The sequence below is a fragment of the Heloderma suspectum genome, chromosome 4 (assembly GCF_057233095.1).
Source record: "Heloderma suspectum isolate Gila_16-S chromosome 4, 16-S_ref, whole genome shotgun sequence".
NCBI classification, from domain to species: Eukaryota; Metazoa; Chordata; class Lepidosauria; order Squamata; family Helodermatidae; genus Heloderma; species Heloderma suspectum.
In genome coordinates, this window is record NC_139461.1 from 23,042,026 (window position 1) to 23,059,095 (window position 17,070).

The following is a 17,070-nucleotide window of genomic DNA, read 5'->3' on the forward strand; positions in this document are numbered from 1 at the left end:
ACCCACGTTGCTGGCCACCAAGATATCTTGTGGGAGCAAATTCCATAGTTCAACGATGCACTGTGTAAATTCTTATGCTAGTGTAACCCACTAGTATATTTTTCTTTAAGAATTCTGAGTAGGAATATCCCTGCACATGTTCAGTAAAGGAGTGAAATAGGGAGTGGACACCATTTTAGGCAGTTACCAAAATTGCAGTGTGGAAGCAGCTTGCTTTCTCCTCTCTGTAAGACCCTGAACCCTTGAGACAGGTTAGTAGGGAGGTTTCCGTCTGAATTTTTTTTAAGAGTCATGATTTTGTTTACAAACACTATGAGTTCCTTGTTTGTTTATGTTCTTTTATATTATATAAAGGGCTGTTTAACAAGTTGTTCCTGTGTTGCTGGGTCCTGGTACATTTCGAGAAGATTGCTGCAGAGCTGGAGTGAACTGAGTAGAGACTGTTTTCCTTCATCGGCCAGCAGAAAAAAAACGCTTCAGAGAGAAATTTTATTTCTATTTTTGTTGGGGACTCAGTCTAAAAGACACAACTTTGGGAGGGCTGTGCGCTGTTTTATTGTTTGGGTGATAAGTGAATTGTTATGCATGTAAAATTATTACATGTGCAATATTATTGTTTTTAATTAAGACATTAAAATGATATATGTTAATTGTCCCTGTAAAATACCTTTGCTGTGAGTCCCTTTAGAGACCCTGAAGAAGAGTGTTACAGTAGCTCCAAATGCCGTCTCCTGTTGCAGATTAATTCATTTAACTCAGACCAGAAGTCTGCATAATCTGTTTTATTCAGCTTGGCTGCCGCCTCAAAAGTGCAAACGTCTGTCTTGTTACAATATTACCAGATGGACACAAGATAATTAAGCCACTCAAATGCTGATTGCCAGGTTCTACAGGAGGCATCGACCAAATTGGAGGAGGGCAATGGTGGTAATTAAATCTGATTAAGACCTCAGCTGTATTTGCACAGGCTAGTAACTAGCATCTTCTTTTCTTGCAGTCCAGCCATTTGGGGTTGGACTCGATGGTCTTATAAGCCCCTTCCAACCCTACTATTCTATGATTGATTTTTAATGCTGCGCTGATGTGGTAAGTACAAAAAACATGATAGCTGCCTCATCGTTGTTCATCAACCTCAGGCTTTCAGACTATGTTAAACTGGATGGAAGTCTTTGTCCAAGACCTGGCCAGAACTTAGATTGTCCAGAAGCAAAGGAGGACTCACTGAGCTCTGCAATATGTTTTTCTCCCACTCTCATCTCATGACACCAGAACTTGGGGTCATCTAATGAAGCTGAATGGCAGGAAATTCAGGACAGACCAAAGGAAGTACAGCATCATGCAGCACATAGTTAAACTATAGAATTTACTACCACAAGTTGTAACCTGGCAGTGGCCATTACATCAGCCTGCAGGAGGAAGAATGAAGGCAAGCAGGACCACCATCAGCTCTGCTGAGAAGCCACCATCATCAGGCTCCTCCCTTCTCCAACTGTCACTTGGCAGCAGCCATTTTATCAACCGCTTAAGAATCATCATCAGCCAAGAGATTTCAATGGCTGCAGGAAAGGAAGGATTGCTTAATTTGCCATCATCACTCTGAGTTTATAACCACTCATAACCATTGGCGTCTCAAGTTACGTAAGAGCCCGAGTGGCGGGAAAATATAGGCGGAGCAAAAAGGGAATCATACTGACGCGCTCATGACTAACGGCTTGGTAAGCTGATAGTGACTGTTTATTGGATATTAACTTAGTGAGCCGATGTACTAACTGTTTCATTGGTTACTGGTAAGAACAATAGAAGCGATATGATATAAAGGGCTTTTGCACACATGTCTTGGGGTCCAGACTGCTCTGCACCCGTTTTGCAAAACGTTCAATAAAATAGTGTTGGATCCACTGCTGCCTGCCTGGCATTCTTTTCTTCTAAACCGAAAGCAAGGACTTTTTATCTAACAGTGTGGGGCAGCAGAACTACTAGCTGGCCACCAAGAAGACCTCCACAAGGAGCCTAGAGCTTTGGGCCATCGAATCAGGACAAGGTGCGGGCAGGTTGGACCACTGACAGCTGCCATGAACCACTGCAGCAGCTGGTCTATAAGGGGAGCCAGAGGAAGAGTTATTCTTGCTGCAATTATCCCTCCATGACTTCCCAGGCACTGTAGTAGTGAAGATCACCAGAAGGTCAGCACTTTGAGAAGATTTCCAGGGTGCCTGTTATTGTACTTTCATGTGTTTTATAATCTTTTAAACTTCCTTATGAAGCCAGTGTCCCCTGCAAGGCTGGTTGAAACACTTTTAAAATAATAATAATAATAATAATAATAATAATAATAATAGGCATCCAGTTGGACATTATGGGAAACGAGATGCTGGACTAGATGCACCTTTGGTCTGATCCAGCAGAGCTTAGGTTCTTACCTCTAAGGCAAGAGGGAATTTAGCAGGTGAGGTTTATTACACGGGGGTGGAAAAGACAAGGCCCTGTAAAAGAAACTCCCTCTTATACAGCTCTTAAGGTATAGGATCCCTGTCTTCATTTGCATTTGGCCGGCCTGCTGATGCAGGTACACAGGGTCCCTTGTACAAGATCAGACCATTGTCTATCTAGCCCGATATTGTCTACTTTGACTGAAAGCGGCTCTCCGGGATATCTGTGTTTGCCTAGAACCAGGCTAGGATCCAGAGTATCCAGAGGCAAACAAGGATAGGGCTCCCATAGACTTTGAAAGACAGTGTAGTGTAGCGGTTAGAATTTTAGACTGGGACTCAGGAGGTCCGAGTTTTAGTCTCCACTCAGCCATGAAGCTCGCCGGGTGACTTTGGGCCAGTCACTGACTCTCAGCCTAACCTGCCTCACAGGGCTGTTATGAGGATAAAATGAAGAGGAGGGGGACCATGTAAGCTGCCTTGGGTTCCTTGCAAGAGGGAAAAAGGCAGGATATAAATGCAACAGCAAGAAGAAGAAGAGAAGAGGGAATTCAGCCATGTGCAATCTGATCCTTTTGACTGGCGATGCCAGGGATTGAATCTGTGACCTTCTGCATGTAGAGCATGCGCTCTACCTAAATCTGTGATCCATTTTCTATAAATTGATCTCATATATCCTGGTTAGGGTATGTAAACAATCAACCAAAGCAATGGCCAAAGATGTGTAGAGCCCTATCCCTATTTCATTGTTAGCATCAATACAAGGAGAACTTCAGATGATACTAGGCCCTATCATGCCCCCTGGGCAGTATCCAATGGGGTGCTTACCCCCCCAATTCTTTTGCACCCCAACAATTCCGTTCTGCAAGCAGAGCTTACGTAAGGGAACTCCACCATCCTGCTCCCTTCCAGAAACAAGTGTTTCTGCTTGTTTGGGGGCTTGCCCCCAGAAATGCTAAATTGCAGTTCTGCAAGCAGCAAGGGCCATTTGCGGAATGGAATCGGCAGGGCCGGCTACACACACAGACCAGAATTGGCAGCCAGCTCTGCTAGCAGATGGGCAGCATCAGATTCTGCTCTCTGAATTAGCATTACAGTCAGTGTTTATTGTTTTAGATCAGCCATCCCTGACCGGGCGCCTTCCAGATGTGTTCGACTACAACTCCCATCATCCCCAGCCGGTTTGGCCAAAGGTGGGACAGAGAACCAAATTCCACATTGTGCTAACTGCGAAGCATGTCGCTGAGGCTTGTGTTTTCTAGTGTATGTGTGCATGGCCCCTATTTGCATCAGGATCATGGCACTCCAGGAGTGGGACGGTTAAACTTTCCCCTCCTGGTTTTTTCCCCCAAATCCCCCCCCCCCCATGGCATGGAGTTAAATAAAGAAAAAAGTCTCCACTGATACCAATGGAGACTTTTTTTCCTTTTTTTTAACCACCCCACCCTACTCTGGGCTCTAACAGTGCAATCCTATGCATGACTTTTCAGAAGTAAGCCCCATTGAATTCAATGGTGTTTACTCTCCAGTAACTGTGTATAGGACTGCAGCCTAGCAATGGAATTATGTGCACACTTACTTGGGAGTGAACCCAGTGAGACTTACTCCTGAATAAACACACACAGGATTGGCGCGCACGAGCGAGTTCAAGTTTTTTCTTCCTCTTCGCAAAGACTCTCACCATGAGCTTTGAAGTCCCTATAATTCTTCCTTGGTTGATATTATTAACATTTGCCAAAACAGAGGTGTGATAACTGGCAATAAGGGAGTGTTCCATTTTAATGGGAAAATGGACATGAGAAATTAAGTGGTTTTGCTTTAAAATCTGTTTGCACCTCTTTATATCCCATGGGGCATATGAACTCATTGACTATGGGAGAAGTTCAGACTTATCAGATCACACGGTGGGGGAGTTCTTGCAGGAAAAAGGGATGTTATTGCCTGGACTCGGCCAATTTTAAACCAGATTGGCTTAGATTCCAGGCACTCCAACCCACTGAGAGGTAGGTGGCTACTAGGGAGATGGTTTTTTCAATAGTGGTGTTTCGTCTTCGGTACACCCTCCCCAAATCAGCTCAGCGTGCTTCTAAGCTACTGATGTTAAGGTACCAGATTTAAACCTTTTGAAGATATATTTTCCAAGCCTTTTAAGTGATTCCTCTGCCGTTTTATTATTTTAATGGTTCTGTGGTTTATGAACTGCTCTTTTATTGACTGTACTAGCTGATGCTGTTTTTGTTAATGATGAATGTTCTAGTTTTACTGTTTAAATTGTTTAATTTTTTTATTGGGACACAGTTGCTTTTATTGTTGTATATTGCTTTGGATACACTAGTAGAAAAATGACTCTGGGAACTAGTTAAAATAAAGAAATATCCTCTCCTCTGCTGAAACATTCCAGTTTCCTAATATTTGTATATGTCTGTGTGCATGCATGCATGTGTGTGCAATGCACTTCTCCCTCATTGGATGGAAGCCTCCGATCTCCAGGCTGCTGCTGGCAGGGCAGGAGGAGCAACAGAGGGGATTCTTGCCTCTTAGTCCTCCATTGTTGTTGTTTTCTGCTAGACAGGCCTCTGAGCCCATCTAGAGGAGACACATTGGGGTGGGACTGGGGTAGGAGAGGCCGTAGGATTATACATATCTTGGCCTCTCCTCTCTCTTCCCCTCTCCACCCACCACAACAGCCCCTTTCAGACCTCTTTGAGGTCTTCTGAGTTTGCTTTTGCGACCTTGTAATGTGCCGCGGTGGCTTAGTGGTTAAGCTGAACTGCAGACTGGAAGGTCGGCGGGACAGCTGTTCGAGACCCGAGTGCTGCGTGATGGAATCATAGAATCATAGAATAGTAGGGTTGGAAGGGGCCTACAAGGCCATCGAGTCCAACCCCCTGCTCAATGCAGGAATCCAAGTCAGAGCATCCCTGACAAATGGCTGTCCAGCCTCGTCTTGAAGGCCTCCAGTGTTGGAGAGCCCACCACCTCCCCAGGTAATTGGTTCCATTGCTGTATTGCTCTGACACTCAGGAAGTTTGGAGTGAGCTTCAGTCCCAGCTCCTGCCAATCTAGCAGTTCGAAAGCAAGAAATTGCAAGTAGATAAATAGGTACTGCCTCGGCGGGAAAGGTAACAGCGTTCCGTGCACCTCGGTGTTCAGTCATGCCGGCCACATGACCACGGAAGCGTCTTCGGACAGCGCTGGCTCTTCGGCTTAGAAACGGGGATGAGCACCGCACCCTAGAGTCAGACATGACTGGTTGGGGACACCTTTACCTTTTTACCTTTTTAATGTGCTGGTGCGGTTCTTTCCATGGTGGCAGGTGTGAGGGTGCAGGAATGTGGGGAGGGATCGAAATGTAGAGTCCCCCTTCCAAGGTCATAGCAGTGTCTACTGTTGGGAATATTGCAACCTCATCTGCAAGTTACTGGAAGGGGGCAGTGCTGCAGTTACCTCGTGGGAATTTTGACCACAGCTAGCCCTAGGATCTCTATAGCCTACAGTGTGGTTTCCTGGGATTTCTTCCTTTTGCTCCTCCCCTTCCTCCCCCCCCTGCGACTTCCACCATATGTTTGCTCACCATACCTGTGTTTTTATGCAAGAATATTAGTGAGTAAAACTGTTTTACCTTTTCTTCACTAAAGAAGGGTATGGTCTTCTTTTATTCTAAGATAGCCTGTGTGCATGTGGGACTGGTAAACACTCATTCTGTTTTGCCTTTTTGTTTTTTCTCTCCTAATTGCCTTTCTAACAGGAAGCATCATTACAAAAAAAAAATCCCATCATCTATGGCTTGGGGGGGGGGGCCTCTGAAGAATCCTATGGTCCCTTGGATGCTTTCGCAGGACCATAGGATTGCTCCCTTACATGTCTATTTCTAGTATGTCATTCTATTTCTCTCCTGCAATAACATTGGAAAGACCTAGTGCGTATCAGCTAGAGATGTAGTAGATGACCTATGTGGAATGGAATAGAATGGAATTTGAGCTCTCCCAGAGCCTCAATTTTAGCAAAACTCCTGACAAAGGTGAAATTGCAAGACAGCCATCCTTTCAGTCAAAGAACACTGTATATTTTCAGAAAATCCATCAGCTGAGCAGCTGTTCGGCTACTCAGCTGACACCAATCTATATTGGAAATGCAGGAGAAAGGAGTGAGCTACTTTATCATCCCTGTTCTGGATCTAATGGAAAGACTTTGCCTTACGTGTGGTAATAAACTCCCCCCAACAGATGGCTTGGCTAGAAGTGATATTACTGCATGATCCAAAATGCAAATCAGCACTGGGAAAAAGCTAGTGGGACTTCTCTCACATAGAGTTTTAGACTGTCCCTTAAAAGGAGATCAGAAACATATTCTGAATGTTGTTAAAGTGAAAGCTGGGTTTAGTTCAGTAAGATATCCTTTAAGTGAGAACATAGAGAGGAGAAGATGAAGCCTGGAAGACATTTTACAGAGAGAGAGAGAGAGTTCTAATATTGTAAAATAGTCAACAGTCCTGGCTTTGGAGTAGCCCTTAGTTTGCTACAGCAAAGTCTTCAAGCAAATGTATACTGCTGTCAGAGTTGTATACTTTTTGCGTGCCCCATCTGAGGAAATGCCTGTGGGCACCTCTAGACACAGCTGCTGCCATGGTGCACCCCTATAATCCCCTGAAGAGTGGGGTTGTCCATTCCATTCCCCTGGGGGTTTATAACTGTGTCACTTGGCCTGCTAATCTCCCCATAGCTTCAAATTATATGGACTGAAAAGCTATGTGCTGCTCAGGGAAGTGTGTCCCTATTGGCGGAAGATGTTGCTGCAGGCTTCAACCACATGGACACATCTAATGAAAACAAAATAATCCTGAGGGTCCCCTTAGTATGCATGCCAGGTTTCAGGGGTCTAGGTTTCACGACCTTGGTGCTATGACGTGGACGGACAGACAGATACACATCTTCTCATCATTATAGATAAGATGCCATTTTGCTTATCAGAATTAGTTTTGTAACTCAGGTATTTTGCTGACATGGGTTGCATTTTGGGTAGATTCCGCACAGTATGGTTGATGTGTCTCCTCCTTTCTGTCTTGGTAACTTTTCATAATTCAATATGCAGAATGTGATGTCATTATATTGCACATTTCCTTGCCTCTGCAAGCAGCCAATGAAATTGAAGTGAGGTTGATAACTGGGGCCCATCTGAGATGCCCTTGTCTGTAAATTTCATGTGCTTATCCAATGTTATCAAACTTGATTTCTGCATGTCAGGTTACTGTTAAGAGCACAGGAGCAAGGGCAGGTTTTTATTTTGTTTGTTTAAAGATGGCAAATGTATTGTTTGGGATTACACAATTGGATCACAGCTCAGTGATAGGGTACGTGCTTTGCATTGAAAATGTCCCAGGTTTGAGGCCAGCCCAAGACATTTGCTGCCTGAGGCAAAGAACAAAATGGCATCCTCTCCCTTTTCATGTACAAAAGCTGACTAGACTGTTTCTTCATCACTGATGATGGAACAGAAACCGCCATTGAACCTGAAGGCAGCTTCGGGAGCATAGGGCTGGCCTTGAGGCACACAGCTCTTTCCTCCAACACCTTGCTGCCACCTCCTTGTATCTGCCACCTGAAGTGACTGCTTCACCCTGCCTAACGGTAGGGCCAACCCTGCCCAGGTTCAGTTCCCAGCACCTCCACTGAAAAGGATCAAGTAGCAGGTGATGGGAAAAAAACCTCTCTGAGAACCTGGAGAACCACTGCTGGTTAGAGGAGACCAGAGGTAGACAGCATGATGTCTACAGGCACCAATATCCCTCAGACACCTTTCTTGGCACTCACCAGAGTGCCCTACTCTTCCCACTTTTTAAAAATTAACAAATTAATTCTGTTGGTGCTGAAAAGTGTGAGTTCACAGGAACTGTTTAGGCTGTTTGGACTCAGATCCCATCTCGGCCTTGTACTCAGTCTTTTAGTCAAGCTACTTCATTTGTGGCTAACCACGCCACCCATAGCAGCCATTTTGTGGTGCTTTCTCAAATTGCCTAATGTGCCCACAACCCCAAAAAGTTTGTCTACCCTTGGAGAAGACAATATTGGGGTAGATGGGCTAGTGGGCTGACTCTTCATAAGTCAATTTCCTATGTAACTTTTGACAGAGTTCAGGAAATCATTTTAGAGCCTCATTTTGAAATAAAACTAAAAACTTAAATAAAACACACACACAACCTTCTTTCATATACATCTGGGTATGAGACACCCCAGATTCATAAGCATTTCATTCCACTCTGCAGCCCCACAGGATAATTTTCAGTGATGTGGAACCAAACGCTGATGAGGGAAAGCAGGGGAGGAAAGAGGCGTTTGTTTCACTGTAAGGAGGCTAGAATCTCAGTTCAAAAATGCACGAAAGAGGCATGACGCAAACAATGTTTAATGCTATGCATGCTGAGAGCTGGCTCCTTTATCTCATTTTTTTTTTTATATGTGTGAAGATCCTTGAGCTGTGGCAAGGCACAACGCAGAGTGGGAATATCAGCATCGCAACACACCACGCTTTGTGTGCACCAAAGAGAATGTCCCAGAGGCATTATCCATGCATAGAATAATAATAAACAATTATAGAATATTTTACATTTATATAGAATTTTTTATATACTGAAGGAGTCCAAAGCACTTGGCAAATTTTAACCTGATATGCAGAATTATACACAGCAAGCGCTTTTCCCTCCCCTGAAACAAAGCGAGTCATAGACACAATACAGCACAAATCAGATTTGTCTCGTAGAAAGCCAAGGAAAATGCCAGAGTTAATTAGAACTGCACAGATGCTAGGACTGCTGCACAAGCTGTGATTGGGACTGAGATGCCAAATCCAACACTGTCACTTTTTCCCAATTATGAAATTTGGGGGGTCCTCCTCACACATTTCTGTTTCAAGTTATATAACTGGACTAGCTGCGCTAAAAGCTTCATTTCAGATATAACAACCCTGTCCTTCCTCCAGACTCTGCTCTTCTCCCTGCTCTTCCTCTGCTCTTACTTCTCCAGCAGGGTGGCATCACAGGCCCACATTCTATGGCCCATGGATATCCTATATCCACCCTAGGGATGAGTGACTCTGTCAAGCTCAGTGTTGCACAGGTTCACATTTTTCCACCACTACGTTCATTCTGTCCCTTTTCTGCACCAGATTTTTAGTCTTCATGAAAATGTCTATACAGTTCCATGTGCATTTTTAATGTATGTATTTATTTATTTTAGTTACAATATTTATATACCGCTCCACATCAAAAGATTTTGGAGCAGTGAACAGCAAGGATAAAAGAATAAAACGCCATGTTAAAACAATGTTTAAAACATTTTAAAAGAAATAAGTTCTGATAAGACCGGATTTAATAAACGGCAGCTGGTGACTCAAGGAAGGCTTCCCAAAATAACAGTGTCTTCAGGAAGCACTGGAAGAAAAACAACATTCGCACCAACCTGACCTCCAGAGGCAGGGAGTTCCACAGGAAAGGGGCCACCACACTGAAAGCTCTTTTCCTGGTGGATGCCAGCTGGGCCATGGGTCCATGTGGAAACACCAGGAACATTTCTCAAAATATACACATTTTTGTGTGCATTATTTTCAGATGTGTACATTGTGTGTGCACTTTTTCAATTGTATTCATTTTTTGCAAGGCACTTTTCCCTTGAACAGAGCATTCTTGTGCAGATTTTTCCAAATATATGCATTTGTACGCACTGTTTCAAATGTATGAATTGTGTGTACGTGTTTCTTTTCTTTTTGGCGAATAGCATCACAAACATTGAGAAAGTATGTATTTTGACATCTAACTGTTATGCTTCATGTTCAGGAAGTGCACATTTGGTAAATTCACACAGAAATGTGAATTGCACACATTTTTTAGCCATCCCCACCAGTATCTCTGTTTAGTGGTGTAGGAGGACGTGTTCAACTAAGAAACTTTTGAAAAAAACATTGGTGCATGCTAGGAATCAGTGCTCCGCTTCCTGAGAAGATTGCTTGATATAACAAATAGACATACTTACAGTCCCCCCAGAAGTTCACAGCAGGCAAAAAGAAAGACATGATTATAATACCCAAATTCTCATACAGGGGACTGTTACACATTACTGGAGGGTCTTCTCTGCCTGCTGTATGCAGTATTCATTAAGTATATAATATCCCATCCCATCACTGATTGAAAACTTAAGAGCTAGGCTAAACATCCTGGAAGGAAAAACTTGGCTGACTTTGGAGGTGTTTTCTACCAATGGGAGGGGGGCAAAAACCATTGTTAATTTTGGCAGGTGAGGGCAAAATTGTGGTGGGGATCACTGCCTTGTTGTGGCAAAGGGGCTTGCGTAACTCAGTGAAGCCATAAGCTATGCCATGCAGGGCCACCCAAGATGGACAGGTCATGGCAGAGAGTTCTGACAAAATGTGGTCCACTGGAGAAGGAAATGGCAACCCACTCCAGGATTCTTGCCAAGAAAACCCCATGGAACGTATCACAAGGCTAAAAGAGATGACGCCGGAAGATGAGCCCCTCAGGTCAGAAGGTGTCCAATATACTACTGGGGAAGAGCAGAGGGTATTTCCAAGTAGCGCCAGAAAGAGTGAAGCGGCTGGGCCAAAGCCGAAAGGACACTCAGCTGTGGATGTGTCTGGTGTAGGGATGTACGAAAGTCACTTACCTTTTCGCAGGGGTGATTCGCGGTGGGGGGGAGGCGCTTCGCTTCTCCCCCCGAAGTTCAGGCGAGGGGGGAGAGGCGTCCTGCCTCGCCCGGCCGAAATTCAGGCCGGGGAGAAGCGCCCCGTCTCCCCAGCCACGAAAGAAAAAGTAAAAAACAAACAAACAAACCCCCCGTGATAGGCTACGTAACGATTATCGTAGCCTATCACGGCTAGATTTCCAAAGTCAGCCGTGATAGCCTACGTAAATCGTCACATAGCCTATCACGGGTGACTTTGGGGGGGGGAAAGCGCATACGCAAATGGCGGCGGCCCATGGGCGCCGCCATTTGCGTTCCTTATTTTGGCACGTCTAGTCTACGTAAAGATTTACGTAAACTACGGCAAAAATAAGGGAAACCAAATAGCGTTCCCTTATTTTCGCCGTAGTCTACATAAATGTTTACGTAGACTAGACGTGCCAAAATAAGGAACGCAAATAGCGGCGCCCATGGGCCGCCGCCATTTGAGTACGCGCTTTTTTCTTTTTTTTTCCAAAGTCACCCGTGATAGGCTACGTGATGATTTACGTAGCCTATCACGGCTGACTTTGGAAATCTAGCCGTGATAGGCTACGTAAATCATCACGTAGCCTATCACAGGTATTTTGTTTTATTTTTTTACTTACTTTTTTATTTTGTAATGGTGGTGGCGGCAGCCGGTCGGGAGACCGGCCCCCGTCCCCGCCCCCCACGAAACGTCACTGAACCACCGCCGGGACCCGCCGCCGAGAGGGACATTCGCTGAAGGTAAGTCCCATCCCGGGGGGGGGGGCGGCGGAGAATTTCCCCAACACTTTCGGGCGGCCGAATGCCTCGGCGCTCGGCCTCCCGAAGATTCGGGGAGAAATTCTCCGCCATCCCTAGTCTGGTGGTGAAAAGAAAATCCGATGCTGTAAAGAGCAATATTGTTTAGGAACCTGGAATGTCAGATCAATGAATCAAGGTAAGCTGGAGGTGGTCAAACATGAGATGGCAAGATTGAACATCGACATCTTGGGAATCAGTGAACTAAAATGGACAGGCATGGGCGAATTTAATTCAGGTGACCATCGTATCTACTACTGTGGGCAAGAATCCCTGAGAAGAAATGGAGTAGCACTCATAGTCAATAAAAGGGTGGGAAAAGCAGTACTGGGCTACAATCTTAAAAATGATAGAACGATCTCAGTACGAATCCAAGGCAAACCATTCAACATCACAATAATTCAAGTCTACGCCCCAACCACTGAGGCCAAAGAAGCTGAGGTTGATCGGTTCTAGGAAGACCTACAACACCTTCTAGAACTAACACCAAAAAAAGATGTCCTCTTCATCATAGGGGATTGGAATGCTAAAGTAGGAAGCCAAGAAATCACTAGGATAACAGGCAAGCATGGCCTTGGTGTACAAAATGAAGCAGGACAAAGGCGAATAGAGTTTTGCCAAGAGAACACGCTGATCATAGCAAACACTCTTTTCCAACAGCACAAGAGGCGACTCTACACATGGACATCACCAGATGGTCAATATCGACATCAGATTGATTATGTCCTTTGCAGCCAAAGATGGAGAAGCTCTATACAGTCAGTAAAAACAAGACCTGGAGCTGACTGTGGCTCAGATCATGAGCTGTTCCTTGCAAAATTTCGGCTTAAATTGAAGAACGTAGGGAAAACCACTAAACCATTCAGGTATGACCTAAAACATATCCCTTATGAATATACAGTGGAGGTGAGGAATAGATTTCAGGGATTAGACCTGATAGACAGAGTGCCTGAGGAACTATGGACGGAGGTCCGTAACATTGTTCAGGAGGCAGCAACGAAATCCATCCCAAAGAAAAAGAAATGCAAGAAAGCCAAGTGGCTGTCTGATGAGGCTTTACAAGTAGCTGAGAAAAGAAGGGAAGCGAAAAGCAAGGGAGAAAGGGAAAGATATATCCAACTGAATGCAGAGTTCCAGAGAATAGCAAGGAGAGACAAGAAGGCCTTCTTAAATGAACAATGCAAAGAAATCGAGGAAAACAACAGAATGGGAAAGACTAGAGATCTCTTCAAGACAATCGGAGATCTCAAGGGAACGTTTTGTGCAAAGATGGGCATGATAAAGGACAAAGAAGGCAGGGACCTAACAGAAGCAGAGGAGATTAAGAAGAGGTGGAAAGAATACACAGAAGAACTATACAGGAAAGATCTTAATGTCCCTGATAGCCATGATAGTGCGGTCACTGAACTTGAGCCGGACATCCTAGAGAGTGAAGTCAAGTGGGCCTTAGGAAGCATTACTAACAACAAAGCTAGCGGAGATGACAGTATTCCAGCTGAGCTATTTAAGATCCTAAAAGATGATGCTGTTAAAGTGCTGCATTCAATATGCCAACAAATTTGGAACACTCAACAATGTCCGCAAGACTGCAAAAGGTCAGTTTACATTCCAATTCCAAAGAAGGGCAATGCCAAAGAGTGTTCAAACTACCGCACAATTGCGCTCATTTCACATGGCAGCAAGGTGATGCTCAAAATCCTACAAGCTAGGCTTCAGCAGTATGCGAACCGAGAACTACCGGAAGTACAAGCTGGGTTTAGAAGAGGCAGAGGAACTAGAGATCAAATCGCCAACATTCGCTGCATCATGGAGAAAGCAAGAGAATTCCAGAAAAACGTCTATTTCTGCTTCATTGACTACGCTAAAGCCTTTGATTGTGTGGATCACAACAAACTGTGGCAAATTCTTAAAGAGATGGGAGTACCAGACCACCTTACCTGTCTCCTGAGAAACCTGTACAAGGGTCAAGAAGCAACAGTAAGAACCAGACATGGAACAACCAAGTGGTTCAAAATTGGGAAAGGAGTACGACAAGGCTGCATATTGTCACCCTGCTTATTTAACTTATATGCAGAGTACATCATGAGAAATGCCGGGTTGGATGAATCACAGGTCGGAATTAAGATTGCTGGGAGAATTATCAACAACCTCCGATATGCAGACCATACCACCCTAATGGCAGAAAGCGAAGAGGATCTAAAGAGCCTCTTGTTGAGGGTGAAAGAGGAGAGTGCCAAAGCTGGTTTGAAACTCAACATTAGAAAAACGAAGATCATGGCATCTGGCCCCATCACTTCCTGGCATATAGAAGGGGAAGAAATGGAAGCAGTGACAGATTTTACTTTCTTGGGCTCCAAGATCACCACAGACGGTGACTGTAGCCATGAAATTAAAAGACGCTTGCTCCTTGGGAGGAAAGCTATGGCAAACCTAGATAGCATAGTAAGAAGCAGAGACATCACCTTGCCGACAAAGGTCCGTCTAATCAAAGCTATGGTTTTCCTAGTAGTAATGTATGGCTGTGAGAGCTGGACTATAAGGAAGGCTGAGCGCCGAAGAATTGATGCTTTCGAACTGTGGTGCTGGAGAAGACTCTTACGAGTCCCCTGGACTGCAAGGAGGTCAAATCAGTCCATCCTAAAGGAAATCAACCCTGAGTGCTCATTGGAAGGACAGATAATGAAGCTGAAGCTCCAATATTTTGGCCACCTAATGCGAAGAGAAAACTCCCTGGAAAAGACCCTGATGCTGGGAAAGACTGAAGGCAAAAGGAGAAGGGGACGGCAGAGGATGAGATGGCTAGATAGCATCACCGATGCAATGAATATGGACTTGAGCACGCTCCGGGAGAGAGCGAAGGACAGGAAGGCCTGGTGTGCTATGGTCCATGGGGTCACGAAGAGTCGGACACGACTGAACAACTGAACAACAAATAAAATTCACTGTTCAAAGCCACAGCTGGGCTTTGCATGCAGAAGGTCCCGGGCTCAATCCCCAGCATCTCCAGGTAGGGCTGGGAAAGAATCTTGCCTGAACCCTGGAGAGCCGCTGCTGCCAGTCAGTGTCAACAGTACTGGGCTAGATGGACCCATGGTCTGACTCAGTATAAGGCAGCTTCGTATGCTCCTAAGCCGGGTGTTCCTCCCAGTTGCTGCCAGTTGGTGTCCACCATATTTTCCCCAAGGCCCCTTCATAATTATGCTATGAGATGATATCACATCACTCTGATAAGGGCTACTAAGTAAAAAGAAAAAAGAAAGAAAGAAAATGGAAGCTTGCATAAGAGTGCTGCTACTATGGGTGTCTCTACATTAACAAAAAAAAACACCCGCATCCTTGCTGGGGCTTCCTGCTTTCAGTTTCTTTGCAGGATTAGGAGGGGATCCTTCACATGGCTGACATGTGGTGTGAATTGAGGGACCGCCTCCCTCCCGCCCTCCCTGGCATGTGTACAAAGGAATGGGGGGGGAGTCTGGTTTTCATGTCTTAACTTGTGCTGTACTGTTTCCTCGCAGCCCCCAGGAAGGCTACGACATACTTCTGAGTAGATGTAAGATTATGCTGTACGTCTGCAACCCTAGGCACCAACAACAACAGGGACGCTGCTCAACGAGATCAGCCTCAGAAGGCCTTTTGTCTGTCCAATCAGCCAGGACAGCTAGGCTGGTGAGAAATAGGGAGAGGGCCTTTTCTGTGGTGGCCCCCACTCTATGGAATTCCCTCCCTAGTGACCTCCACCATGCCCCCTCTTTGATGAGCTTCCACTGGGCTTTGAAAACTTGGATGTTCAGGCAGGCATTTGGGGTGGGTTAGGGTTTTTTAGAGCAATGTTGTTTTGTTCAGTTGATAATGTAAATTTATTGTATTTTGTGTGTTGTTATTTATACTGTACGCCACCTAGAGTGGCTGGGTAGCTGGCCAGATGGGCGGCCAATAAATCCAATAAATAAATACATAAAGGCACACTTACTTGGTAAGTCAATGGGACTTACTTCTGAGTAGACATAAGATTGTGCTGTGAGTTTGCAACCCTTGGCACACTTACTTGGGAGCAAGCCCCATGCCCTGAACCAACAGAGAACGTTGATCCTGAGCTTGGTGGGGTGAGGGATCAGATCTGTCTCCCTGCGTTGCAGGGAGGCATTTTACCCTCTTCTCCCTCCAATTGAGAAATGTGCTCAAGCATTTACATGGCAGACACATGGTTTGAATCAAGGGAAGTCCTTCCTCAGGAAGTTCATAATGCTATGCCAGCATTTCATACTGCCAATATCCCACTTTTTTAATATGCCAGCTTACCTCCGATCTTTTTGAAAGCAGGACAAATGGGAAAAGGCGCTGGAGATGTCCTGGAGGTTGAAAGCATCATGTAAAGGACCCGCAAACTTCTGTGAGTGGCCAATGATGAGCATGCAATACATCGCTCATGTAGAAGCACCCTGCATCATCTCATAACATCATTATCAGGGGCTTTTGGAGAGGAAATGGTGGCCACTCAAAACAGCACCATCCAGACCTGTCAGGTTTGTCACACACGAATTCACACAACCCCATACCCAGATTCCCCACCACCACATTTATGGCCTTTGAATGGGATGGAAAATTTGTGGTGGGGGGAGGGTTCAGCTAGCCCTATTTAAAAATAAAGAGGGTGTGTGTAGTTAATGCTGCCTCTTGTCTGTTTGCAGAAAAAAGTCAGATATAAATGTTATAATGTATGTATGAATTAATGCTTATATAAATGTCCTACAGTGTGTTCCCAGCAGTTCAAAATATACCCCAGCAGCAGCAGTGTGTGAAATTTTTAAAATTCCACAATTTTTAAAATCCCAAATTCTGCAAACAAAATTCAAGTATCATCTGAAAATAAATTACCAAGCAATTTTGTGCTGAAAAGGGAAGAAATTCCAAGAAATCTAAAGAAAATTCATTTATGTGCACGAACTTGCATTTTCCTGATGCAGAATTTTAGATATTTTAGTGCAGAGTAAGAACAGAACTCATACACATCCCACCTCCTTTGACCATTTCTCCTGAAGGCAGTTAAGCAAAGACAGGCACATCAAAGCAAAGGCTGTTCATTTCCCATCTCTGAAACGCTATGCTTCAGGTCCTGTTGCCTCTGG